The sequence below is a fragment of the Delphinapterus leucas genome, chromosome 9 (genome assembly GCF_059928025.1).
Source record: "Delphinapterus leucas isolate spDelLeu-1000000601 "Yukka" chromosome 9, BTC_Dleu_Yukka2, whole genome shotgun sequence".
Classification (NCBI taxonomy): domain Eukaryota; kingdom Metazoa; phylum Chordata; class Mammalia; order Artiodactyla; family Monodontidae; genus Delphinapterus; species Delphinapterus leucas.
The window spans coordinates 26,391,584-26,405,562 of record NC_143137.1 but is presented as its reverse complement, the minus strand read 5'-3'; the positions used below and the strand labels follow the sequence as shown (position 1 = coordinate 26,405,562).

General features: G+C 37.7%; 1 protein-coding gene across 1 annotated transcript in view; it reads right to left on the bottom strand.

Annotated features, from left to right (window-relative positions):
- GPR37 (G protein-coupled receptor 37) overlaps positions 1-13,979 on the bottom strand; it is a 65,412-nt gene that overhangs the window by 45,123 nt on the left and 6,310 nt on the right. The window contains exons 2-3 of the mRNA XM_089917449.1: positions 5,975-6,165; positions 3,717-4,589 (exon numbers count right to left, since the gene is read on the bottom strand). The gene's annotated coding sequence lies outside the window, so the exon portion shown is untranslated. The remainder of the gene's footprint in view (positions 1-3,716; positions 4,590-5,974; positions 6,166-13,979) is intronic.

Here is a 13,979-nt window from a genome sequence, read left to right as displayed (position 1 = left end):
TAATTTCTTCATTACGGAGATCGTTTATACTACCCTATAGTCTAAAAGTATTCCCCGTGGCTATTGCTAAAGTGAAGTGGCAATGTAATGCTTTTGCCAAAAATAAGCTATGGAAAATAGATCACTTTCCACGTGACTTGGTTTGTTCGACAGGATGCATTATTCGGTCAATGAGACAGTTGTCATTGATTTAAGCCCCAGAGGAGCTCTGACATCACCACTGCATGGCTTCCTTTGGCTGTCCCACACGATGAGAACAGTGAGAGCAAGGGACTGACAAGAGAAATAGCCTGGGCAGTTCAGTGCAAGTCCATCCCTACTTCTGAAAACAACTTGAATTGCCCTCTGTCCCTGCGCTGTCACACGTGCCCTTGTTCCTCTCAGTTCTGCTCTGGATCCTACATTTCCAAGCTTCAGTCACCATCAACAGAGTAGAGGGCAGAAGGAAGGGAGACTCCAAGGTACCCTTTTTCTGTCTTTGGTGGTGGCTACCATCACCTTCAAGGTTCCAGCTCCTTCCAGAAAAGTGCACTAGCTTCAGTCTTCATTCAGAAACTCAAGACCATGGGTTACGATCATACCTCCTACTCGTTTGTCCTTCAGCCTGCAAGTGGTGGGGGCGTTGGCTTTGCCAAGCTTTGGAGAGCCTCACAGTGCTCTAGATAGCTTCTCAGCTTCTTGCATCACCTGATAACCCATTTTCTACATTAAATTCCTGATTTTAAATACTGGTAATGGTTTCTCTAGTTTTTTGTTTGTTTGCACAAATAGTTGTGCCCTGCTAACAGAGGTGCAGTAACACTGTCTTTTTAAAAGTTTTATTTGAAGAAAAGAGTTCTTTTGAAAATGTATCCATAAAAACCCATGTAGACATACACACACACACACCAAAGAGGAGATAAGGTTTTTAAAGACATTTTAACTAAAATGTTGCTTAAGGTCAACACACTTTGCTCACACTGAATTCTTTAACTAGATGTATACAGAATGTATACAAGGAAGGAAACTGTAAGACCGCAAGTACTGTATGTGGTAGATGGAATAGACCCAGATCAAAAACAGGAAGATGATCCATAGATTCAAGCAGCTCAAACATAAATTTTAGATTCATGGCCAAATGGATTATCCTAATCATTAAAGGAGATTAAAATTGCAAAAAAGCAGGACAGTTTTCTTGAGATATGCATGCTGCTTATATTTGAATACAATTCTTACATGTTAAAATAGATGTGTGGTTTATAATTAATTATATACAAAGAATTTCCAGGGGCAAACTATAGCATTTTAAGTGAATCAGTGAAGAGATAACAATGTTTAGTTGCACAAACACAATCTTGGAGGAGACTGGAACTGCTGTTATGTAACATGGTCATCTTTTCCTAAAAGATGTCGTGTTTTGTTTGCCTAAATGGATTAGGAAATTGTATATTATTAACATTTGTTTCTTTGTAGAGTCAATCACACTATGCCTCCTGCATAGAAGATGCTAAAAGATACAATATTACTACCTGATTCAATACATGAACTGATGTGGCCTGCCAGATATATGTTCCATAAATGTTCACCTAAAATTGCCAACAGAAACATTGCAGACAGTTCAGAATTGCAGTAAAACTATGTAAGTGCTTTCAATAGCTTTCAAGTTAACCTAAATCCCAAACTTGATGTTACGAATGGGAAGAGAAAAAACAAAGAGTCTCCTAGACCCTCTCAAGCTTACTGATAAGAAATGATAAAGACATGAAATCCTCATCTTTACTTATCTATATTTTTAACAAACGTGTAGCCTTGGTCAAAATATTAACTCTAAGAAGCACAGCTTTTTAAAAATTTCTAATTATACAAGTAAATTCAACATTGCATTGGAGAAACTCTAACACATATTAAAAATCTCTTCCCATTTTCCCATTTTATTTATTTATTTTTAAGTGGCCATACAGAACTTGAAAGTAGTCATATCAAGAACTGTTTTAGGAAGAGAGCAGAATTCATTACATGGAAAAGTCACGCAGCCTTATTTGAAGAGCCTCTCTTGGATCTTCAAAACCAGTGCATGAAAACTTGGCAGGACTTATATACACGGTCAAATGTAAAATAGATAGCTAGTGGGGAGCAGCTGCATAGCACAGGGAGATCAGCTCAGTGCTTTGTGTCCACCTAGAGGGGTGGGAGGGAGACGCAGGAGGGAGGAGATATGGGAACATATGTATATGTATAGCTGATGCGCTTTGTTACACAGCAGAAACTAACACACCATTGTAAAGCAATTATACTCCAATAAAGATGTTAAAAAAATAAAAAATAAAAGGAGGCGAAGAACTCAGAGCCCTGGCCCTCCTGGCTCACACTAACCCCATGGAGGCATCCTGAGCCTCTGGCCTGCTTCACGCCACCCTCAGGAGCAGCTGTAACATATTTATTTATCTTTAAGTACCCATCCTAAGCTGCAATGCAGAACGCATACGAAGGAAGGAGAGGGATTATAACTTTCTATAGAGAGACCTCCACTACCTTAATAATATGCATAGCAAGGTACTACGGTTCTAAACGCACACCACACTCTCCCTTTACCTTCCCCATAAACCCTTCACATTCTCCTAAGTATTATTACTCAAAAGTCTTGGACAAAGAGAAGCCAGAACATATTACAAGCCATTTTTGCTTCCTGCTCAGTCAACGTTTCTGAAGAAATGAAATGCAGAACTGAGACCTACTTAAATTGTGGATGAGGGAGGGAAAAGATAAAGGAAAAACATAGAGAAAACAAATGATAATCTCAAAACATTATCTGCTCTCACTGATATTTAAGAAAACTCATGATTTGGGAATAATTAAACTTTGTTCCACCAGCTTGCTGAGTTGTGATTAGTTCTGATATTTAGTTTCTCAGCACTTGGATTTGCTAACGTCATAAAGATTTTTGCAAACATTTAGATGTTGTGTTTTCTTTTCCTATATTTATACTACTGGTTCTGCTTCATAAGTTAACACATTGGCCGTGATCTCCAGAACTTTAAGAAGCTATAGAATCATTATGCATACTTTTACTTTTCCTAAATATAACAGAAGTGCTTCCTATAATTCTCTATTATTTTTGATGTTGACTATGTTTATGAAAAAGATATTCATTGTCATAAGAGACCAACAGAAAAGAATGGAAAGTTCAGTTATAGACAAAATACACAGGGTCTTGTTTTTTGTTTCTGTTTTTTCACATGCTAGAGGTAACATTCTAATAAGCTGAGGAATTTGTAGTTTACCTCATGTCTTACACCAAAATAAATCCTAGGTAGATTTAAAAAGAAATAATTAGACTATAAAATTACTTGAAAAAAATTATGGAATAAATATGTTGTTCTTAGAGGCCTAAAAATTTTCTACGTATTATATAAAAACCAGAAAGAATAAGTGATTTTTAATAAATTTAACTTCATAATACATTATTTTGCATGACAAAATAAATAAAATAAAACCCCTAAGCAAAGTGACAAATGACAAATAGGAAACATGGATGAAGTTCAGCGCTATTTTTAAAAATAGAAATGTCCTGATAGAAAAGTGGGCACAATATATGACAAATGCATTTGAAAAGAATTTCAGCCTCACCATAAATCAAATACAAGTTAAAATGAACTTCTTTTAGGTCTTGAAAATTATAAAGTTGTAAAATTTTGTAATATGACTGACATTGTTTGAATTCTAGTATGGCCACTTACTAGCTATGCAAAGTTGCTTAACATTTCTCTGCTTCAGTTTCTCTATTTGATGAAACCATTCCAGTCACACAGGGATCCATCCATCCTGTATGCCAGTAAGTCATCTGTAATAAAGTGTTACTTTCCTTATGGCTGTCCTGTGAATTAAATTAACATATGTAAATACTTAGCACTGCGCCTGGCACAGTATAAGCATTCAATTAATGGCAGATAACTGAAAAGTCTAGAAGTGTAAACTGATTAGGAATGGGTGGATGCAGCTTCAAATAACAGAAAACAGAAAGAGAAGTTTAAGCAAACAGGGATTCGTTTTTCATACAGAACAGTTAAGTCTTGAGATGGGAAGTTAGTTCAGCTTCTCAAAGATGCTATGCGGGGACTTTGGCTCTTTTTTAACGTCATACCCCACCGTCTTCAGTGGCAAGGCTTATGTACTCATACTTACTGCCACCTGATTGTAAAGTGATGCTGTGTATCTGGGTCTGCATTCCAGACAGGAGAAGAAGGAACAAAAGGCATAAAGGTGAGAATGCTGCGCCAGATCAATGTACCTCTTTTTATCAGGAAAGCAAACCCCTCACATAACAAACTCCTACTTATATAGCTCTGACCCACAAATGTATTACATGGTCATCACTAGCTGAAATGGATGGGTATTGGTTCAGCCAGCCAGTAGTGTCTGCCATAAACAGTATTGATGGAAAAACAAAAAACATTAACAAAGACATTTAGCAGTGGCTTTAACCTTTACACTCCTATTGAAAGTCTTCATTGCTTTGTAACAATAAAACTAATTATTAAAAAAATAAAAGAATTCTGATACTTACATTTCTCTCTCCACTTCTCTATAACTCTCTACCCCAACACATATCCCTAAAGAAGAAAAAGGACGAGGAAGATATAGGATTACTAGTATCTAACATTTCAAAATCATTTTGGTACCTGAAAACATCCATAAATTTCAGTCTCTATTGCCTGTAGAGTATTAGTGACATTTTTTGTATTTGTGAGGTAATAAGAAGAGTTGAGACCACTCCCTTGTATCACATGCATGCATCTTTCTCTCTTTTGTAATAAATATGAGAAAACAAGACAAAAAATTGCACATGTTTCAACTGATTTCTTTATTAATGTTTCCCTCTGTTACAGATACCCACTTCAAGTACAAAGACCTGAGGACTTTCACACCTAAACAATGAATAAGTATTGGAAAAGATGATACAATGCAGTTTCTCACACAGAATTTTAACCTGATTCATTTTAATCACATAATCTCTCATTTCTAAGAAAAGGTAATCAAAGAAGAGAATGTATAATGGAAATAATCAGAGCTCCAAAATAAATATATTAAGGGAGTGAAGAGAAGTCTCACCAATTGTTAAGTATGGTGAGAAGTATATAGAGAGTAATTATTTGATGTGGCAGAGGTTTTAGCTAACACTATAGTGGTAATCATTTTGCAATATATAAGTGTATCAAATCAACACATGGTATGCCTTAAACTTATACAATGTTGTATGTCAATTACATCTTAATAAAACTAGATTTAAAAAAGAATGATTGAAGAGCTTATGGACAACTATCAAACTGTATTAGGCTATCCTTGTCTCTGCTTATTTGAAATAAAATCTATTTCAAACAAACCAATTTTCTCAACAAAATTTTTTCCTTATATAATGGTACACATCTATGAAATATTTATTTTGCTGCTTTGTACTGGTATTTAGGACAAAATTGTGAATAATCTTTGTTATTTTGATTTAAATTATGGAGAAAATTTAAAAGCCAAATGTATTTGCATTTGAGATCAGAAAATGAAGATTTCTAAGATCTTGAGTTTTCTGCTGACTTTAATGAAAATGCTTTGCAATAATTTTATAAAAGGCAAATACCCTGGTAAACTTCACAAAAGCTTCTTCTTTAGTTCTTATAAAAGTTCACTACAGAAGACAGGTAGTACTTCAGAAGATGGCAAATATATTTATACCTGAACTTGAAAAAAAAATGTAGTCCAAGGACGCAGTTGTTCGTGGTAGATCACATGCTAAATTAATCCCCAAACCACTAAGACATTTGAGTCTAGCTGGCTTTTCTCAGTTACAAGAACATTCCTGGCTCACTGGATATTTCCATTCTTGTTCAGAATCTCATGTATACAGTTATTCAATTTGTTCTTGATAATCACAGTGGATTATGTATTATTATTGTTACATGGCAGATTCATGCATATATGTTAAATGAATGGACAAAAGACTCACCTAGGGCTTCCCTGGTGGCGCAGTGGTTCAGTGTCCACCTGCTGATGCAGGGGACACGGGTTCGTGCCCCGTTCCGGGAAGATCCCACATGCCGCGGAGCGGCTAGGCCCGTGAGCCATGGCCGCTGAGCCTGCGCGTCCAGAGCCCGTGCTCCGCAACGGGAGAGGCCACGACAGTGAGAGGCCCGCATACTGCAAAAAAAGAACCAAAAAGTGTGAGATCAAACGTTTCTAAACCCATCTAAATTCATTCATGATTTTTAACTTTTAGACAGATATTGGCTTTCCAATAGACACAATTTTTTTAGCTTATTTGTTCTATCAGGATAAGACAGGACAAGAACAAGGACAATTTGGTTTGGATTTAATGCAAGATTGATCTCATAGAACTTCTGATATTTTTACTCATATTTGAGATCAAAAGATCTTTAAAGAGATGTGGATAGTGGCTACATAGAAAAACCAGTCAGTATTCTGACATTCTGCCTCATATTCAAGACTTGAATGTTATGTTTCTGATACAAAGTCAACATTTTAAGCCTTTGAAGTTGAAAGCACGTATTTGTAATATGTGCAATAAGTTTCTTTAGCACTCACAATCCCCAAATTCATCCCCTTCTCCTTCTGGAAAGCAGTTGCAAATGAATTTCTGATGGAGGAATAATCAAATCCAAAGGACACAAACCGTATTTGCTCAAAGTGGGTGAAATAGAAAATTTTGAGTACTGCAGAAAAGATCTATCAAATGGATTATTTTCTGCCTATCAAATTCAAAATCACTCAAGTGAAGACAATGAAATGTATTAATTACCTTAATTTTATGAATAAGGCTTAAATGGTCTACTGCCAGCAGAAGTGTGAATTTCCTTGGTTATTTAAAGTTTACTGTTATTTTCTCTGTTGCATGATTTTGGTATCTATTTAAGGGTGTAGCAAAATTTAATCATTGAAATCATGGCCTAATTCACAACTTAAAAAGCTCCTGTAAAATCTTTTAATATTAATTTGAACACATATTCATCTACAAAGTCCTAACAAAAATTAACCTTCTCATCAAGGACAAAAGAAATAATGAATACTGCTTAATGTGAGGCTTATGCAAAATGTAGAAGACTTATTTTACATGATGTTAACTTAAAATCAGCAAGGCTTTTTTTGAATTATGCATTACATCTAGAAACCTAGTGGAATCAAAAAAGTTTTTCCAATAATAATTATAAATTGATAAACTAGTGAGACCATTAAATGAGATTTTTTATCATAATTAAAAATGACAGACCATATGTGGTGTTCTACTTTATTGAGATGTTAAATTAAGTGATTTTATACAATTTTGAATAGCCAAAGCATTAATAATATAGTATTGTTCTTCCTTTTTTGTATCAATTCTCCCTGGAGACATATGACAATTTTTAAAGAAAGCCTCTCTTGGTTGCAAAATGAAAATGCCAGAAAATTTTATGATCTTTCTTCTTTTTTTTTGGCTGTGTTGGGTCTTCGTTGCTGTACTCGGGCTTTCTCTAGTTGCGACGAGTGGGGGCTACTCTTTGTTGCAGTGTGCGGACTTCTCATTGCAGTGGCTTCTCTTGTTGCAGAGCATGGGCTCTAGGTGCGTGGGCTTTAGTAGTTGTGGCACGTGGTCTCAGTAGCTGTGGCACGCAGGCTCTAGAGCACAGGCTTCAGTAGTTGTGGCACGTGGGCTCAGCAGTGGTGGCTCGCAGGCTCTAGAGCGCAGGCTCAGTAGTTGTGGCACACGGGCTTAGTTGCTCCACGGCATGTGGGATCTTCCCGGACCAGGGCTCGAACCCGTGTCCCCTGCATTTGCAGGCGGATTCTTAACAACTGCGCCACCAGGGAAGTCCAGTATGCTCTTTTTATTAGTTTTCCTTCTTATTCTAGAGAGTAGCAACATGTGAAGACTCTTATAACTGCTATGATGTAATGAGACTGCTTTCTTTCTGCTGGAATTTCTCCTCATCTAAGCATAAAATGATTAAAGTTACAAAAATGAGTTTATGCTTTAGTCCAAATATGAGTCAATACATGATCTTCATGGGATTCTGAAAAGTGTAGACAGGTTCAAAAATAATCCCAAACTGTTAGCATTCTGGTTTGTTCTACCTGTAATTGTTGGCATGTGTATGATTTTGAGGGAAGGGGCTGTTTTGTTGAGAGTTGTATTGCCAGTTTTCATCACAGTGCTCTGAACAAAGTAAAGGCTCATGAAATGTGCTCATTGAATAAATGCACAGACACACATACTGAAATGGGGTCAGATTGTTAGTATACGCCTTTCTTTTTACCTGTAACAGTAAATATAAGAAGGTTCTTAAATATTCTTCTGAAACATGTTATTTGAGGGCTGCATTATATTACAATTTGGGGGTATGACTTATAATTTATCTAGTTAGTATTCTGGGGCATTATGGTTGTTCTCACTTTTCCTAAATAGTATTTTTGGGACGCTATTGTCATTCTCAATTTTTCATAGTTCATAAAAGTAGAATAACCTGGAGAGAGGTAGACACTAAATAAACGTTGTAAAATCATATTTATCCCTTTATCTATTTAATTCATACCACATACATGGAAACGTATTTGTGAGTTCTCTCTACAAATAGAGAAGATCAAATCAATTATTACTGCAAGGTGGAGCGGGGACATAAGAGAATCCAGGACAAATCAATATTGCCATCTATACTCCATGGACATGCATTATAATTTGTGAAGGGTTATTTGAATGTACATTATTATTTCTTTAAGTCTGTAAATTTCCATTTAAAATATCACCTATTTCCTAAATGAACTGCCAAGAATTAAAGAATATTAATGATTCCATTTTGGTTTGCCAGAACACTAGTGCTCAACTTGTTACAGATTGAAATTAATAGTAAAAAAACTCCATTCAGATGAAGAAGGATCTCAGTAATTAATTTTCCTTTTTCTGAAAACACTGAAATGAACACAGATAATCTACAGTTCTCCAAGAAAGATCTTTCAGATGCCAAAGAGGAATTCTCATCTTGGAAGAGGAAAGAAACCCAACAGGAAAGGAATTGTGAAACGAATAAAGGTCAGTGATGAATCTGAACTGGTGATAGTATTTTGGGGTTCTATTTACTTTTTCGTTAGGCTGCTTTAGGGTTTGTTGGTTCTTAAATGATGCCTGACAGGCAGCCCTCTATTGTTTCCTTCCCTCTTTCCATTGAAAATGCTCATTAAGTTAAGCCTTTTAGTTAGATAGTGTAAGACATTTGTTACTGGGTAGAGCGAAGCCCTATTCCAGGGCAGCTAACAATAGCTGAATACAACAGAAGTGTCTCTGGCAAAACTGAAACCAAGATTCATTAAATCCAAGAAATGTGGATTTAAAATGGGAGGGATTTTAAAGATCATCCCGGTTCACTGCTTTACCATCTGGACTTCTGAACTGTTAGAGGACTTTAAAGGAGCAATGAGTACAAAGTGGGGTTCTTAAACCATTTTCAACTTTTCAAAAAGCTTAAAAAGTTGGACAATTACTCATGAGAAATCTGCACTGATTCCTTGCTTTTGCTTAGGATTATATGAATTTAGTTAGACAGCACTAATTATATTAATCAGACCAAAAACACTTATTAACTGTTGTTTTCAATAAATAAAAATGAGAAACAAATCCTTATTTAATAGGTGAAATTTCACAGGTATAACCTTTTCTTTCTTCCTTTTTTTTTTTTTTTTGCAGTACGTGGACCTCTCACTGTTGTGGCCTCTCCTGTTGTGGAGCACAGGCTCCAGACGTGCAGGCTCAGCAGCCATGGCTCACGGGCCCAGCTGCTCCGCGGCATGTGGGATCCCCCCGAAACCGGGGCATGAACCCGCGTCCCCTGCCATCGGCAGGCGGACTCTCAACCACTGAGCCACCAGGGAAGCCCGGTATAACTTTTTCAAACTAATCAGTGGTGAAAACTTGGCAACAGATGGTCTATAGATGACAGTCCAGAGAAGTTAAGAGCCTGACTCAAGATTAAGTGAATTAGTGTGAAGGCAGGGACTGGATATCCAGTTTGCTGACTTCCAGTAGGTGAGATGCAGGGTTAGCAACTTCATCTTCTAGTTCTGCCTCTTCTTCCAAACTTCTTAGAGGCTGGTGCGACCCCACTGCAGTCTGTGAGGGGCCCTCCCCAGAGGTGGGCTTCTTACTTCTGTACCTGGGAACCCTGCACAGTCCTCTATTTCCAATAAAACATCACTGAAGATTTTATACTAATTTTTTTTTTTTGGCCGCGTCGTGCGACATGTAGGATCTTAGTTCCCCAACCGGGGATCGATCCCGTGCCCCCTGCAGTGGAAGTGCGGAGTCTTAACCACTGGACTGCCAGGGAAGTCCCAGATTTTATACTGATTTTAAATATTCATAACAACAAAATGTTACCTTCTTTCTAGACTTACTTGCATTTTATGAAGGTCTAAGGCCTTGAACGAAAGAACTGAAGCTCTTCCGAGAGAGGTTCAACCTCTCACTGGGTATTCTTTTGGCAGAGAGGAATTTCTGGTAAAGAGCCAATGATTAAGGCAAGTATGAAGTGGATTTTAACTTTCCAAAAGAACATTGATCTATTTAGAGTGGATCTAGGGACATCGTGTTATGAATATTTGCAGTGTTGGCTTCCCTTATAAGGGAAGTAACTGAATTGTGCCACGGGGTTTAACCCCCTCTGCCATGATCCTGCAGGTATGGTCTGGTTCTGAAAGACTGGTTTTATCACTATCTTACAATAAGCAACTGTTGTGTCAGAAAGACTGAGGGATACATGGAAGCCAGGTTTCAGTAAATTTTAAGTACCTAATGTGTGTCCTCTCTATAAGAACCAAAGCTTATTTTCTGAGGTAGATAAATTATGATATGTATCACATACTCGTTTTGTGGCCTTAGGGTAGAAAGTACTTTGCACATTCAATACTGAAAATTCAGTGCTTTCAAACAGGTGTCAGTTTTAGTGTGTGGAACCATAAAATAAGCATTTAAAATATCTCACCAAATACACTGATATAAAACATGCATTTTGATTTACATTTAGATTTAATAAAACCATAGGGACACAACATGAGTAGTGTATTACATCATTATTCTTTGTTCAAATTGCTGTTACACGAAGAAGAGACAGGTATGTGGAGTCATATAAGCCCATTCCAAAATTAGATCCTATCCAATATTAAGAAAAAATTTCCTTGATGACTCTCTGAACAACTAATGGCTAGTGAACAACTTATTAAATATAACTACTTCTGAATGATATAAGCATTGGGAAATCCGTAGCTTTATTTGTATTTTAGTTTTAAGTGCAGAAACTGAAGAGACTTCTATAAACTGACTACAATGCAAAAAAATTCTCCATAAAATTTACATACAATTGTTTCTTCCTTTTCTACCATTGTTTCAGAGTTGTGGATTTTAATCAGAAAAAATATTTTCAACTTTCTCAGTGATTGCACACTTGGACGTTCAGATTCCTCCTCTTGTCACTTAGTCAAGCTATCCCTCTACTTAAAAATAAAAGTCAGCCCTATAGACCCATAATGACTGTTGTTTATCTTACGTTTCTTTGTTTCTCGTATTTTTCGCAATAAAAATGAGATACTGAGAAAATGAGATGAAATAATAAAACTATCCAAGATAATCCTCTTAGGAGAGGATTCTTTGGTCAATTGGTCCAATGATATTCACTCCATTCCATTCCCATTTTTGTAATAGCTTCGCTAGACTGGGTCTGGAGTGACCCCAAGTGTGTAGCTGTTTCCCTTGGCACCACAGCAGCAGAGCTTGCTTGGATGTCAAGGAATCCAAAGCAGAAGGATAAATAAATTTCAAATCTTGTTTCTAAGAGAATAGCAATAAAGACTGTTTCTTGTCACCAAAGCTTAGTAATCATATCTAATCCTTTATGAGGATTTCCTATGTGCCAAATCCTAAATGTTTTACATATATTATTTCATTTAATCCACTCTGCCCCACCCTTCCACTTTCCCATGGTTTTCTGAGGTGGGCACTATTACTATTCCCAGTTTTCATGTGAGGCTAACCAATTTGCCTAAGGTCAAACAACTAGTTTGGGGGTGTAGACAGGGGTTAAATCCATGCAGTCCAGAGCAAGAGCCCAAGGATCCAATGCTGCTAAAGCTCCCTCCCAGGTGATTATATTATGAAGCCAAGGCTAAAACCACAGACTGGTTCAGATTCTAGTTCAAGGTGCTTCAACTCAAATGCTTTCAAGACCGGGCAGGTAAATTAAATGAAGCAGATACAGACTTCATACTCTAAATAATTTCTAAAATAATGGTTCTGAATCTTTTACCTGAAACGTATCACCTGGGGAGATTGCTAAAAATGCAAATTACTGAGCTTCAGACCCATAGAATCTTTGTTCAATCTGCATCAAAGTTACCTAGGTTTTAATTAATTTATTTTAACATCTCTTCAAATATTTTCAGTCCCTTTCTTTTTCTCTTCTCCTTCTGGGACCCCTATAATTCGAATGTTGGTGCGTTTGATGTTGTCCCAGAGGCCTCTGAGACTGTCCTCAGTTCTTTTCATTCTTCTTACTTTATTCTGCTATGTGGCAGTTATTTCCACTATTTTATCTTCCAGGTCACTTGTCCGTTCTTCTGCCTCCGTTATTCTGCTATTGATTCCTTCTAGAGAATTTTAAATTTCATTTATTGTGCTGTTCATCATTGTTTATTTGCTCTTTAGTTCTTCTAGGTCCTTGTTAAACGTTTCTTGTATTTTTCTCCATTCTATTTCCAAGATTTTGGATCATCTTTATCATCATTATTCTGGATTCTTTTTCAGGTAGACTGCCTGTTTCCTCTTCATTTGGTTGGTCTGGTGGGTTTTCACCTTGCTCCTTTATCTGCCGCATATTTCTCTGTTTTCTCATTTTGTTTAACTTACTGTGTTTGGGGTCTCTTTTTTGCAGGCTGCAGGTTCATAGTTCCCATTATTTTTGGTGTCTGCCCCCAGTGGGTAAGGTTCAGTGGGTTGTGTAGGCTTCCTGGTTGGGGGGACTAGTGCTTGTGTTCTGGTGGGTGGGGCTGGATCTTCGCCTTTCCGTGGGCAGGGCCGCATCCGGTGGTGTTTTGGGGTGTCTGTGAACTTAGTATGACTTTAGGTAGCCTCTCTGTGAATGGGTGGGATTGTGTTCCTGTCTTGCTAGTTGTTTGGCATGGGGCGTCCAGCACTGGAGCTTGCTGGCCGTTGGGTGGAGCTGCGTCTTAGCGTTGAGATGGAGATCTCTGGGAGAGCTGTCGCCAATTGATGTTACGTGGGGCGGGGAGGTCTCTGGTGGTCCAGTGTCCTGGACTCGGCCCTCCCCCCTTGGATGCTCAGGCCTGACACTCGGCTGGAGCACCCAGACCCTGCCAGCCACACAGCTCAGAAGAAAAGGAAGAAAGAAAAACAAAAACACAAACAGACAGAACCCTAGGACAAATGGTAAAAGCAAACCTATACAGACAAAATCACACAAAGAAGCAAACACATACACACTCACAAAAAGAGAAAAAGGAGAAAATATATATTTACATATACATTAAAAAAAAAGGAAGAGAGCAACCAAACCAATAAACAAATCCACCGATGATAATAAGCACTAAATATTAAACTAAGATACACATAAAACCAGAAACAAATTAGATGCAGAAAGCAAACCCCAAGTCTACAGTTGCTCCCAAAGTCCCCCTCCTCAATTTGGGATGATCCGTTGTGTATTCAGGTATTCCACAGATGCAGGTTACATCGAGTTGATTGTGGAGCTTTAATCCGCTGCTCCTGAGGCTGCTGGAAGAAATTCCCCTTTCTCCTCTTTGTTCTCACAGCTCCCAGGGGCTCAGCTTTGGATTTGGCCCCGCCTCTGCGTGTAGGTTGCTGGAGGGCGTCTGTTCTTCTCTCAGACAGGACGGGGTTAAAGGAGCAGCTGATTCGGCGGCTCTGGCTCACTCAGGCCATGGAGAGGGAGGGGTATGGA